The sequence below is a fragment of the Herpailurus yagouaroundi genome, unplaced genomic scaffold (genome assembly GCF_014898765.1).
Source record: "Herpailurus yagouaroundi ecotype Mexico unplaced genomic scaffold, PumYag 28, whole genome shotgun sequence".
NCBI classification, from domain to species: Eukaryota; Metazoa; Chordata; class Mammalia; order Carnivora; family Felidae; genus Herpailurus; species Herpailurus yagouaroundi.
In genome coordinates, this window is record NW_024412376.1 from 129,001,649 (window position 1) to 129,017,470 (window position 15,822).

Consider the following 15,822-nt stretch of genomic DNA (forward strand, 5'->3'; position numbering starts at 1 on the left):
AAACCAATTTGACAATAAATTTCATATATAAAAAAATTTTAAAAAAATAAAAAAAAATAAAATTTGAAAATAAAAAAAAAAAAAAAAAAAAAAAGGTTGTTACCAGGGAGCTACTGCTTGAAACTGTCTTTCAGAAGTGTTGCCATTTGTACTTCTGTTAATGTGCAGATATTTTCCTGTTATTTTTTTTAGCAGAAACTGCTTATACTTTTCATTTCACTTGTTTCATAGACTAAATTTTTGGTACCTGAGATTATCTAAGTAACAAAAGTATTACAACTAGCCAGGTGATTAGCCAGGTGAACACTTTTCTGTCTAAACCTATGGCCCTAGGGCTTATTCATTTATTTACTCAAAAATATTTTTAGAGCTATGCAACAATAAAAGATAAAAACTATCAGGGTAAACACTTCCAAATAACCAGTATATAATGCAAACAATACTAAAAATGAGAAAAGAACATTCCATCATATTGATAAAAAAAAGAAAATTTAACTGAAGAAATTTGAAAATCTAATTGGTTTTATTAAGCCCATCATAAATCAGGGAACATTCCACCCAGCAAGTAGAAAGGAGTTCCAGAAGTTGTGCAAAATTAAAGTTTTTTTTTTTTGGGAAAGGGGGGTGTGGGGGGGGGGGGGGGGGGTTGGCTTTTATTAGCAAAAGAAAAGAAAAGATGGCTTCAGGCAAAGTCTTCTCCCCTGAGGGGAAGGAAAGGGGGGTCTTATTAGGGGGATTACTTCATCTTCCTTTGGGGGATGGAAAGGGCCCCTGTGACAGCTTACCTATCTTGAAGGTGCTGACATACCAGCTAAGACTACAATTCCAGGGGAGATTGGAACTGCAGTTAAGGTAGTTATCAAACTCTGGTTTGGTGACTCCAATTTGGACTTTGGTTTTCTTTCTAACACAACCTTGAAATATCAGGAAAAACACCTCAAAAAGTTGAAACCTTCTGCTAGACCTTCAATTCATGGAATTAAGAAGTTGGGAGAAGTTGGGGCAGGTGACAAACACAAGCAAAAGCTTTGGGTTGCACAGTCCATCTGATGACAGAAATGGTAGTATTACAGGGAGAATGGAGCATAGATGGTGCTTGCAGTGGTGAGAGAACTGGAGGGACTCCAGAGAAGAGGGAGGGAGGAAGCCAAGGAGAGGGAGATGTTCCAACTTTTAGCTAACCAGGAACAAGACTAGAAAAAGAAAATAAGAGATTTGGTTGGAAAATAAAACTTTTTTTCCCTGCCCATTACTAAATGGAGATCAAAACACGACTGACCTATCATTTTTATTTTGTTGTCATTATAACTCTTTCAATTATTTTAAGAGGTATTTGAAGGCAAAATTGGGAGACCTAGGTATTTGGACTGATCACAGATATGACATTGTAACAGAGTAATTAGTTATTTTCAAAATTGCTGTTATCATTTTTGAGTAAAAAAAATGAAACTTATAAAGCCATCCTCCTTAAAGTTAAAACCTAAAACATCTCACATTTTAAACAACAAAATATATTCTTTGGTCATAAGTCACTTCTATTATATAGTAACGCTGAATAAATATGGGGTAACATATTTGAAAGTTGCAGGCCTCCCTCACTTCCTGGAATCAGAAATGTACGGACCACAGGCATGGCATGGTTCTAATTTGGGTCCAAGAAATCAAATACTGTAATATGGACCTTCATATACAAATAGAGGCAGGTAGTCAAAAGTCAGCACATTTAAGGAAAAACAACATCATGAAGAAGAGGAATAAATTCCACAAGAAGAAAACCAAATCCTGCTGGGAAAGAGAACTCTTTTAAAGCAAGCGTAAATAGCTTGAGAAAGAGTTAAGTAGATACATAATAGCCAGTAAAAACAACAAACTGTTGGGCGAAAACAGATGTCAACAAGGACACAAATTAAAAGCTGGGATTCTAGGAAATTAAAATGTAATTGCAAATTTTAAAAGAAAATTCAGTAGATGAATTGAAAGACACAACTGATGATTTTGTTAGTGAGCCAAATAATAGAATCAAATAGTTATCAAGATTACATTGCAGAAGACAAAATAAAATGTCACTGAAAAGAGATCCAGAAGTTACATAAGGAAAGAATAGAAGACAAAAAGAGGAGCAAATAATAGAAGAAATAGTAATATCCCAGAAACGACAAAAGTTATTCATTTTGTGATTGAACAAGTTCATTGGAAGTTAAACAGCATTAATTAGTCATATTCTGATGAATTTTCTTTTTTTTTTTTAATTTTTTTTCCAACGTTTATTTATTTTTGGGACAGAGGGAGACAGAGCATGAACGGGGGAGGGGCAGAGAGAGAGGGAGACACAAAATCAGAAACAGGCTCCAGGCTCCGAGCCATCAGCCCAGAGCCCGACGCGGGGCTCGAACTCACGGACCGCGAGATGGTGACCTGGCTGAAGTCGGACGCTTAACCGACTGCGCCACCCAGGCGCCCCTCTGATGAATTTTCAAAACATCTTGGATAAAGAAAAAAATTGTAGAATTCTCCTGGGGGTGCGGGAGGGAATCATATTAACAACATAGAAAAGAGAATAATTTGTCATTATTATCAGCAAATTTAGTACCAGAAATTCCTGTTTATAAATGAGAGAAAAACAGAAATTTATTAACCCCATGCATCAGAAATTCTTATCAACAAATTTAGTACCAGAAATCATAGAAGCAATGTTTTAAAAATTCTGAGTGAACATGACTTTGAAGTGCGAATTCTTTACTCTTACAAATTAGCACTGAGTTGTGTTGGCAACTTAAAGTCAGTTTGGGACATAAAAGGACTGAAAGTTTTGCCCCCACAAACCCTTTCAGCAAGAATTACTTAAGTATAACTACAGCAAAACAAAACATCAGTAAAAGAAAGAGGAAATTAAGACACAAAATGAACTGATAAGCAAATAAATGGGTAAAGAATTATTCTTCAACTTTTAGGTTAAATGCAGTGAGATCAAAAGCAAATGTTAAGAAATTATTCTGCAGCTATAGGCAAAAGGTATAGAAGTTAAACATTTATGAGATAGAGAAGATGCCATGAAGTTGACAGGCTGCAGTGAAATAGGAAGGAACAGATATTTTGAATAAACCATGCTTTTTAAATAGAAATAATGAAATAAAAACAAAAACTATCATTTATTTAATGCTTACTATGTGCCACACACTATTTTAAGTCTTTTAAAATATATTATTCCATGCATATCTAACATTTCCAGATTCTAGTAACATTGCCTTGATTTTTCAGTTTTTTTAAAAGAAGAAGAGATGGGTAAAGCAAATTGCTGTTGGTGGCACAGCTTAGATGAGACAGAGCCAGGGTTCAAGCTCACAAAGTTAAAATCCAAAGCCAGTATTGTGAACTACTATGTACCCTCCTTCTTGGAGAAAAGGTGGAGTACAGAGAGTGAGATATCCAAATGCTGGTGAAGGGATAATGGAAAATTCCCCTTAGAAAATGAAAAGTCCCTGAGACAGTAGTTGAGCAGCAGTAAGAGTAAAACGCTTGAGAAAAGACCACACATGACTGAAAATCTACACACCTTCTGAGAAGCCAAGAGTACAGCCACACTTGTGGGCTGCTGTGAATGCCTTCTATCTTCGTGTCCAAAGCCATCATAGCAACTGCTATTCTCTAATGGTTCAGGATTTCCTACGTCCTTACGTGACCAAGTATTGTGGCTGAGATTTCTCTGTTCTTTACTATCACATACATTCTTACAATAAAACTACTAAATTGAAGTTCTATGAGGGAAAGAAGCATTTTCTTTAACTCACCCAGGTATATCCCTGGTCTAGAACTGTGTCTGGCACAAAATAGATGTGCAATAAACATTTGTTGCATGAGTGGACAAATAAATAAAGTTAGCCACATTTATTGAATGTCTAATGTGAACCAGGTGCTATTCTAAATAGTACACAGCTGTGAACAAAACAGAAGAAAATCCACCCTTGCCATCATGGAGTTTATATTGTAGTGAGGGAAATGGACCATAAGCAAAGTATACTGTATATTTAGACAGTGATGAGAGAAAGAAAGAAAAATAAAAGGCAAACCAGGGAATAGAAATAGGAATCTGGGGAGAGCTGAGTTTGTTGAAACTTTAGAAACAATGGTCAGGGAAGGCCTCATTGACTTTTGAGTAAAAGGCCATAGACAGTGAGGGAGTGAGCCTTGTAGATGGAGTGAGGAAGAACATTGCCAACAGAGAACAGCAAGTATAAAGATATGGAAGTGGGGATGTGTTGGTGTGTTTAAGAGGGGCCAGTGCTGCGAGAGCAGAGGGAGAGGCAGAAGAGGTAACAGGAGAGGTGTTAGAGCTAAGGGATTTGTTCTGAGTAAGAGGGAAAATCAGCAGAAGGATTTGATGTGGACAATCCAGGATTTGATCTGACTTGCTTTTTCATAGAATCACTCTAGCTGCTAGCTTATAGACTGCTAGAGGGCAAGTGTAGAAGGAGTTATGTCACAAGTCCAGGTGGAGAACTCAGAATAGTAATGGTGGTGATGACAAGGGGTAGTATTCTGGATGTATTCTGAAGCTAGAGTTATCAGGGCATCCTGACAGACTGGAAGTGGTGTGTGAGGGGAGGAGAGGAATTAGGGGTGACTTCAAAGTCGACAAGCTGAGTAGATGGCAGAGTTGGGGAAGACGCGGAGAAATCATTTGGGAAAGGGACTTTGTGTCTTGAGTCTGTTCAGGACTTTCTAAATTGGATGTACAGACAACCCTTGGACAATGGGAGGATTAGAGGCTCTGAACCCTACACAGTAAAAAATCCCTATGTAACTTTTGACTCTCTCAAAACTTAACTACTGATAGCCTACTGATGACCAAAAGCCTTACTGATAACACAAAGTGCCATTTAATACATATTTTGTATGTTATATGTATTATATACTGTATTCTTACCATAGAGTAAGCTAGAGAAAAGAAAATGTTATTAGGAAAGTTAAAAGGAAGAGAAAATACATTTATAGTACTGGACTCTTTATCAACATAAATCTGCTTATAAGTGGACCTCTGCAGTTCAAAATCATGTTGGTCAAGGGTCAACTATATTTTGATAATTCCATTTTTTAAATTTTTTTTAATGTTTATTTTTGAGACAGAGAGAGACAGAGCATGAACGGGGGAGGGTCAGAGAGAGGGAGACACAGAATCTGAAACAGGCTCCAGGCTGTCAGCACAGAGCCCGACGCGGGTCTCGAACTCACAGACCGTGAGATCATGACCTGAGCAGAAGTCGGCCGCTTAACCGACTGAGCCACCCAGGTGCCCCGATAATTCCATTTAAAGGAAGAGATCTTGACTGGAGATATAAATTTGAAAAACATTGGCCTTACCTGCATGTCCTCCTAAAATTCATATGTTAAAGCCCTACCCTCAATAACTTTATTTGGAGATGGGCCCTTTAAAGAGATAATTAAAGTTCAATGAGATTATAAGGGTGTGGCACTAATTCCAATATGACTAATGTCTTAGGAGAAGAAAAAAGAGATACCAGGGCTACTTGAAAACAGTGAGCCATGTGAGGACGCAGCAAGAACAGAGCCATTTCTGAGGAGACAGGCCTCAGCAGAAACCAAACCTGCCCCCACCTTGATCTTGGACTTCCAGCCTTTAGAATCATGAGAAAATAAATTTCTATTTAAGCCACCTAATCTGTGGTAGTTTGTTAAAGCAGCCCTAGCACACGAATATCAGTATTTAATGCCATGGACTATGTAACCTCACCAATATTGTGGGCATAGATAGAAAAGAAGAAATTCTGGGTGCCCTGGGGCTTTACAATCTTTTGAGGTTGGGGTAGATGGAAAGGCCCTAGAAAAAGAGACTGAGAAGGGACATAAGCAGCAAGAAAACCAGGAGAGTAGGGCGTCCTGAAAGCGGAGGGAAGGAAGTATGCAAAGGAAAAGGAAATGATCAGTTATGGTACCAATTACTTCTGATAGATCAACCAATAGGAGGACACGGTGAATCTTCCATTAGGCAGATGATAAATGTATTATTTTTTCCAAAATTAGTGAATTTTGAGGTGTTTCCGTTTCAAATGACTTTAACTCCATCTCATTAAGATTTTTAAGCTATACCAAATATCAGGATGGAAGATCTTGAAAGCTTATTTTCAGAGAAAATCAATTTTCCTTTTTAGTGCTTAGTGATGCATATAAATTTCATAAATTATCAGGAATGAGCCAAAAGATGAAGAAGAATATATTATAAAATTTTAGCTCTCCAGTGTTACCACATTGTTTTCTTGGGCATTCATTTTATTGCTAAGAGCTACAAACATTAAAATTCAACAATTGAGTAGCTGAAAAGGGATTCTCTGTTAAAAAGGAAAGGGCTACTAATATTTATAAAAGGAAAAATTAAATAAAGACATGGGTAACCATTAGGGAAAGTGGTAAGAGATTGAAGTTTGGAAAAGTCAATAATTGAAGCTAGGACTTAACAACAAATTAATTACTTGAGTTCTGGGAGAAAATAACCTGTTATTTCAACTAATGTTGGACTCCCTTAGGAATCTGTGGATAGATACTCACAGGGCTCCAAAGCAGTGTTCATGTAGCAGTGTGCAAAATTTTGATTGGGAGATTAGCCAGCTGCTAGTCAAAAAATAATCACGATGAGAATGTTAAGCCTACAAAAATTAAGTATCTTGACATATTCCATAGTTAATGGTTAAAAAGAAGTGTGTGTGTGTGTGTGTGTGTAAGGAATAAATCATTAGATTTTGAAGATGATGATGATTTGTTGTTTAAAGCTACTTTCTTACTTTACATATTCCTATTTGTTTTCACTTGTTTCTTATTGTTTCTTTAGGTTTAGCCCTTAGGTGGCTTCCTACAGTGTTTGTCACAGCACAATTCTCCTGGAAGTCTGTTTCATCTTTTCTCAGTATTTCTCTAAAATCATATTGCATGCAGTACTCAGTTAAGAAAATATTCACTTTTAATTTTCTTAGGAGTTTGCGTAAATACATGAGAAATACGTAATCAAAAAGGCATCATACTTATGAAAGTATCATTGAAGCTGTGCTTAATGTCACATAGTCGCCAGAGTCATAATACTTTTCTCTGACAGTTATATTGTATCAAAAGCATGATGCCAACTGCTCCCGGAATCTTAACACCAGCAGGGAATTTAACAATCTGGCCGAACACTCTCATTTTAAGGTGAGAAATAGTGAAATACATAGAAACTTTATGACATGCAGAAGTCCACACGTTTAGTAAGTTACACTCCTGGAATTATGTCCTAGGTCAGTTAACTCAAAATATCATTCTCTTCAAACAACAACTCATTAATCTTTCTCCAGTCAAAAAACATAGTATTAATCCTCATATTCTCAAATTCTTCTTTCAAAACAGTCCATGCTATTTATTAAAAACTAAATTTTCTAATTATAGCAGGTTGGACATTTTAGCATCCTGTTCAAAAACTGATTCTACTCTCATTTCAACCAAGGAACATAACTTTGTTCATTAAATTATCTGCATAACAGAAATTTTGTCATCAAGGGGAAGATAAAGAAAATTTCTGGATTTGATTTTCCTTTTCTTCAGAAAATTGTTGAGCAATTTTATAATTCACTGATGTTACTATGTCACTTTAGTGATCAATTCAAATGATTATGGTTTTCCAAAATTTTCTATTGAATCATTATTAAAAGAGCTTGAATATTTTTAATGATGGAAAAGAAAAAAATAATTGAAATAACAAGCTTGGCTTTTCACCAAACTTATTGGTTATTCTTTTAACCAAGAATATGAATTTTTATAAGGAAAAGTGTGAAGCATTTTTAAGGAGTTTTTGTCTTTTGTAGTCTGGTTCATATTTTGTTGAAGGCAGCGTGCTATACTTGGGGACATAGGGAACAATGACCCTATCTCTTACATTATTTCTATTGTTTTTCCTTCTTTGATCCCCTCCCCTATTACCATGTCCTTGATATTTAAAACACTGAAATGCTTCCATTTTCTATGTAATCATAAATGAACCTTTTATATGCTGGATTTTATTTCAGCGGTGCTCCTGTGCCCTTTTCAACCTTAAGAATGTTAAAGTGTAGTTCTCCCTAATACTCCAGCTGCTACAACATTTAGTCAGAACCTCTATTCAAACATCTTCCCCATAATTCTGTAGTTAGCTAGATATACATTTTCTCTGCTAGATTGTGTCCTCTAAGAATAATATCTGTGGTATAGCAAAAATCCTGGTACATTGTAAGAGATGAAGCGTACACCTTAAATAAATGAAAAATGGAATGAGTTAAGATATACAACGGCTGTATGAATGGATACAAAAACCTCAGTTCATTTTCTTGTTAATGGAGAGTATAAACACATTGCAGAATTAGCCCATGCAGAATTAGCCCATGCCCATAGATGGAAGAAAAATCTCAACAAATTAAAGCAGGCGATTAATGGTAACACTTTCTAATTAATGCCCTGAAACCATTTAGTACCAATTTTGCATCTCAGTAACTCCCTTGCTGTTAGAGTGACCGTATGACATGTTCCAAACAATCAAATGTCAAGAGAAATGTTATGGGTTACTTTTTGGCCAAGATGGTTAAATATCTAGTGTGTTTCCCTTCTTTTTCTCTTTCTCCCACTTTAATGCATTATTATGTTGTTTGTTATAGACGCTAGGGTCAATTACCATGAAAATGTATAAAAATGAATAATCTCAAAAAGCAAAATGTTAATATAAAAAGCAAATTGCATGATAATAATATATATAAAATATTAAAAGCATAATAAATAACATCATTTACTTTGTATAGTAATGTAATAACACAAATATGCACAGAAGAAACTACAAAATTCAATGTGATGGCTATTTTTAAAGTCGGAAGGACAGTTGTGTTGGAGCATTCTGGAAGTTTCCTTTGCATTTGTAACTTTTTTAAAGGTTTATTTATTTATTTATGTGTTTATTTGTTTAAAGAGAGAGAGCATGAGTCGGGGAGGGACAGAGAAAGGGAGAGAGAGAATCCTAAGCAGGCTCCATGCTATCAGCACAGAGACTAACACTGGGCTCAATCTCATGAGCCATGAGATCACGACCTGAGCGGAGATCAAAAGTCAGATACTTAACCGACTGAGTCATCCAGGCGCCCTGTAGTGTTTTACTAAACAAATTCTAAATCAATTTTGACAAAATGTGAGAATTAAGTTGATCTGACTGTGGGGCACCAGAATGGTGCACTTTTGGTGGTTGTTTTTTATTCCCCCTGTATTTTGAAAGATTTATTTATTTTTAATTTTTATTTGAGAGAGAGAGAGAGTGCATGTACAAGCAGAGGAAGGGCAAATAGAGAGACAGAGAGAGAGAGACAGACAGAGAGACAGAGAGAGAGAGAGAGAGAGAGAGAGAGAGAGAATCTCAAGCAGGCTCCACACTCAGCATGGAGCCGGACTTGGGGCTGGATCCCAGAACCCTAGGATCATGACCTCAGCAGAAATCAAGAGTCAGATGCTCAACCGACTGAGCCGCCCTGGCCCCCAACCCCCCCCCCCCCGAATTTTGAAATATTTATAAAATCAACTTATAAGGACTGAGAGGAGTTTGGATAGAAGTTTATAAATTGTGAATAGTTGGAGAGGAAATTTGTGCATATTCATCAAACATGTAAAATTAGATTTAAGCACAAATCCTAAAACTTGAAAACGGAAGTCTTTTCTCTTTGCCCAGAAATGTATTCTACTTAGTGAGTATAAACATATGAGCTGCACCAGAATTGGAAGAGGTTGGAAAATACAAAGTGAAGCAGGGATTAGTCAGATTCATTGAGCCCCCCACAAGGTGCTGGAACGCCCTCCCCATGGAGCACAGGTATGCATGCAGATCTCCCTGGGAATAGTCTGCTCCCTGCATCTGCTATGTCTCTGCTTTCCAGTCAAGCATGACCATTTGCCCCCACCTTGGACCTTACTCTCATGATTCCTGCACCTCGTTTGCAGCCCCAGGCAAGCAGTGCACAGTGCAAACTTCCTTGGCTTGGCCCCACATTCATCTTGCTGCCGGTTTTCTTAGTACTTGCTGCCTAGGCAGTTCACAGCTGGGCTCGGTGCCTGTTGCAGCCCCTCAGTCTGGCGGCCGGCTGCCTGTGCATCTGCACGGTCAAACAGGAAAGAGGGACCCTGGTCACATCTCTGGATTCATTCCTGCTGCGGCAATAAGGTGACGTCGGGAAAAACTGCGCCGGTTCACAAACTGGCTCCCTTCCTGGGTGGCAGCAGACAAACAGAGCTCCCCACCCACTGGCCAGAATCTTAAAACTTTATACAGAGGCCTTACCTGCGTTCAGTCAGTGCTGAGCACAGACGGTCCCAACAACACCTTGCTCTCCTAAGGTGAATCCTTGAAATGGTTCCTAGCGTGGGGCACCTCGGTGGCTCAGTTGGCTAAGAATCTGGCTCTTGATTTTGGCTCAGGTCATGATCTCCCGGTTCAAGGAACCCAGCCGCATTGGGCTGTGGGCTGACAGCCGGGAGCCTGCTTAGGGTTCCCTCTCTCCCTCTCTCTGCCCCTCCCCTGCTTACACTCTCTCTCCCCCTTTTCTCTCTCTCTCAAAAATAAATAAATAAACATTTAAAAAGAGAGAGAGAGAGAGAGAGAGAGAAGAAATGGTTCCTAGTGTGAGGACGGTGGATACAAGATAATTCCAAAGACAGGGATATAATGAGGAGCCTCTGATAGCTTGGGTCCAGTCCATGGGTCAACTGGTGGTCACGTCCTCTCGATGACCTCCTCCAACAAATTGGAAAGTCTTTGAAGTTTGTCTCAGGGCTGCCAGCATCCTCAATTGCTAACTTCCCCCACTCAGTTGCATTTCAATTTGTAGGTACCTTGACCTTTGACCTTCGTCCACCATTGAAACTGCAAATTGTCGGATGCTCTCATTTTCACTTTGACTAAAATTTATTCCCATCAATGTGTTAACTCCCTAATGCTTTAACACTTTGAACCTTTTAACTCTCCCTGTAGGAAGATTTTCTCTCCATCAGTGACAATGAGTTAAAAAAAAGTGTGAGCTTCAAAAATTTAATGTGTTAGTTATTAATATAGCTAACACTTTAATAGTGCTATGTTCCAGACATCCTTTGAATTGTTTTAACATGTATTAGCACATTTAATCCTTGTTAACAATTCTATAAAATAGGCACTATGATTGTCCTTATTTTGCAAATGATGAAAATGAAGCACAAAGTAGTAAAAAGACGTTTCCAAGGGCAAACAGCTAAGAAATGGGGTAGCCAGAATTAGAATAGGTCAGAGTCACTAATATCCAGCTTTGGGGAAAAAGAGAAGCTTTGCTACATGTTAAGGATTATATGATGATGGCATGATAGTTTCACCACAATATATGGTCTCAGGGAAATGAGCCATTATTTCAATTGATTCTAGTTACCTGCACTATTAAAAATAAGGTAATCTCAGCATTGCTTACCATAGTTCTTTCATTAGTATACAACACAATAATTGCTAGGTAATCATTACACAAACACTGGAATAGGAGGCAGGGAATTGACCTAGATGGTTTTAAAAGTTTTTTTCTGCTCTAATACTCTGTAAAATGGTGCTGGTGAATTTGGGGTTGTAATTTATTATGGCTTTTTGCTCCAGTAACATGATTATCTAATCACATCTTAAACATTAAAAAAAAAGAAAAGAAAAAAAGAAAAGAAAGACTTAATTCCTAATGTTCACTATTTGGTGTCTTAGTTTTGATCTCTATTCAGCTGACTGTGGGCAGACTTGCAAGTCCTGACATTTGTTGGACAGTCATTCCATTTCAGATGTGACACCATTGCTGATTCCATCCTGGAAACAATAGTATACTATTCAGATGTTAGCTCAGGTCAAGCGGAAAGGGCTAAGGATAGCGTAGTAGGCAACAATGAGGAGTGGAAGCAGTCTGTGGGACAGACACGGACAGAAAAAGAAAACAGACACTGGGAGGAGATAGACATCAGGAAGGGTAACTGACAAATTGGTATCTGTGAAGATTGATAGCAAGCATCTAGTGAAATCTAACATCAAGAATAACATGCTCGGGCCGATGATCAGGGCACATTTCCACGAGGCTGAAGAGTAAGCAGCAATTAAATGTCCGAATTGACATATGGAGAGTTTTACCATGGAAATCTATAAACAGACGAATTACAACCCAGGAATCTGGAAGTTTTGCATAGGAGGATTCCACCCCCTAGGTAAGGAGAAAAACTATAGGACTCAAATCTAAGTTACAGGGAGAGACTGAGTTACAGGGAGCAAGTCCTCACTGGAGTGCAAGTTTGGAACCATATAAACTGCAAGAGTAAGTTCAAGTTTAGTCCCAGGGTGTTCTGATGGTGCTGCTTAAATGAATCTTTGCCTCAGATTCTTCCAAAGGAGACATTTTTGTCCTCCTCAATACTTCCAGACCCATGCACTTGTTTTTCTTCTAGTTCATCATATGAAATACCACCAAGAATTGATTTTTGTTGCAGCCATCATGTCAGAGGCAGGGATACGAACCTGGGTTTGTGGAAGGGAAATGCCAATACAGTTCCTGCTACATTGCCCTGTTACTTAGCAAAGGGAGGTCAAGACAGTGTGCTCCACTCACTGAGAAAGCTTCCCTGAATATGTAGTAAAGCTAAGGCTGGCTGAGAATGTGGAACAGAACAGTCACATTTATCCAGAGATGAGCAGAGTCTTGGTTAAAATGTCAGCTGTGGCAGGCAAGAATTCTTAGTTTATCTGCAAGGGCTTAGCCCGTCCAAATGCCTTGTTTTGCAAACTGCCTGGCAGAGTTTTTTAAAAGAAAGCTTTCGGGGCGCCTGGGTGGCGCAGTCGGTTAAGCGTCCGACTTCAGCCAGGTCACCATCTCGCGGTCCGTGAGTTCGAGCCCCGCGTCAGGCTCTGGGCTGATGGCTCGGAGCCTGGAGCCCGTTTCCGATTCTGTGTCTCCCTCTCTCTCTGCCCCTCCCCCATTCATGCTCTGTCTCTCTCTGTCCCAAAAATAAATAAAAAACGTTGAAAAAAATTAAAAAAAAATAAAAGAAAGCTTTCAAAGTACACACATTAAAAAATCTACAGAATTTGGATGAAATCTACAGTTGCTTACTAAATGGGGACTAACACCTTTCTTGGTTTTACTTTCTTTGTGGTCCAGCCCAGAGACCACTCTTTCTGTGCTACATCAACCACTCTCTGGCCAATACATGCTATTCTCGGTTCACTTATTCATTGGACCAGCCCTGAAACTGTCCAACTTAAATCCCCTCAACCAATGGACTGCCACTACTACAGTTTAATTCCAGAGCACCATTGAAGACAATTCTCAATTACATGAATTTATGCTTACAGGAATATGACCTCTGACACCACCAGGACCCTCATGGCCACCCATTTTATATATCTCTTATCAACTATCTTAACCATGATTTGTATAATTGGACTCACTAATTCTCAGGTTCTGTTCTTTTCTTCTCCTTAAAAAAGTTAAAATTGATACATTTTGAACACGTCTTAAGCTTAGTAGATGGTGTTTATTAATAGTGTTGAATACATTAATTTTAGGTGTCATTCCTTAAATTAAATGAATAAACCTATAGGGTAAGTATTTTATAATGGTGATATTTTAAAAGTCCAGGTATAAGAAAAATATTTTATTTTTTCCCCAAATGATAGTCAGTATCAGAAGTTTAAAAGTTGCCATTCTTTAGATTCTACAATAAGCTTTCTACTCTTTTTTTTTTTTTTTTTTTTGTGCAATCTCATCTACTCGCGTGGCTTTCCCACTTACAATCTCAAATGTACATTACAGGTCCAGAACACTATTCAGAACCAGTGTGACTATACAACCCCCTTGTGGTCACTATCACCAGTTCCCCCCTGCCCTCATGGAAGAATCCTGTATTTAGGTGACTGATACCACAACCTACCACTGAACCAACCCAAAAATCTGGGTGTCATCTTTTTGTCACCAAATGCGAACAATGCTTATCTTGTCACCTAAATATGTCTCCACTTCTTTCCATTTATTTCCATCCTTGTTTCCCTGCCGCTATTCCAGTTCAGGCAACCACCCTCACCTGTAACATTGTAAGCACTCCTTAACTGACCTCCTTGCCTCTAGACTTTTCCTCACTTCAAACCATTCTTTACCCAGTCTCACTCCCCTCAAACCCATCACCACAGTTGCAGCCAGAATGACGCTTTTAAAATGTAAAATTGATTAATCAGTCCTAAAATATACATCTTTGAATGTCCTCCCAATGTTCTGTCGGGATAAAAGTGCCTTAGTAAAGGTACAGCTTAAGCCTCACCATGACCTGGGCCCCACCTACCTCCCTGAACACTTGTTCTATCTCCCTCTACTTTTTTCCAATCTCTAGAAGGATATTCTGCTTATCTATGTGTTACTAATGTTTCTTAATTTTACAGTGATCAGGGGCGCCTGGGTGGCTCAGTTGGTTAAGCATCCGACTTCGGCTCAGGTCACGATCTCACTGCCCATGAGTTCGAGCCCCGCGTTGGGCTCTGTGCTGACTGCTCAGAGCCCGGAGCCTGTTTCAGATTCTGTGTCTCCCTCTCTCTCTGACCCTCCCCCATTCATGCTCTGTCTCTCTCTGTCTCAAAAACAAATAAACATTAAAAAAATTAAAAAAAATTTACAGTGATCAAAGAACACACCTGGTATAATTTCAATCCCTTCACGTTTGCTTTGATTTGTTTTAAGATGCCAGCATGCGGTCACTTAGGGGTAATGTTTCACGTCATTTGAAAAGAATATACGCTCTGCAGTTTTGTCAATGTTTCCTATAGTGTTTTTTTTAAAGCTATGAATGAAGGTGCAAACAATTTAAGAATTATTGTATTATTCTGATAAGCTTACATCTTTTTCAATGTTTTTAAAGTTTTTATTTATTTATTTTGAAAGAGACAGAGAGAGCCAGCCAGGGAAGGGCAGAGAGAGGGAGCCAGATGAGGGGCTCAAACTCACAAACCATGATATCATGACATGAGCCGAAACCCAGAGTCAGATGCTAACCAACCAAGCTACCAAGGAGGCCCAACAGTCACCACAATTTACCATATCTTTTTCAATGTGAAACATTCACCTTGATCTCTAATAACGCTTCTTGCACATAAAATTACTGTATCTGACAACATGGGGTACACTTTATTTTAAAATTGTCTTACATTTAAAGTTAGTCTGTTTTAAGTGGTATAAAATGGAGCTTTATTTTGTTATTCAGTTTGGCAATCTTTGTCTTTCAATTGCAATATTTTCTCTCGTATTTAATGTAACTATTGGAATATTTGGGTTTAAATCTATCATCTTTCTATATTTTCCATTTGTCCCACTTATTCTGTGTTCTGCTTGGGTTCACATATGGCAGAATTTTGTGTTACAAGCAAAGCAAAATATGTTGAAAACATGTTAGTTATTGAATCTTATGCCAAACCCACATAAAATGTGTTTCAATGCCTGGCTTCTATAATTCCTTATTTTAGGAACAGTTTGCTTATAGGATAGATACTTTATCATAACTCAAGTCATTGTAATCAAAAGCAAGTGAAGCAATTTGATTTTGCAGTAATTTTGTATTCATGATGTAAGACAAATTATAGATGTAATAGATGTACCAGACTCAAAAAGGAAAGAGTTCTATCTTTATGAGTATTACAGGATATTTTTTTTACATTTTTTTCCTTGTTTTATTTTTTGTTACTATGAACTTTGTGAGAATATGTACTTTGGAATAATGAAATAATATTATAATATGTTAAATATCTTTCCC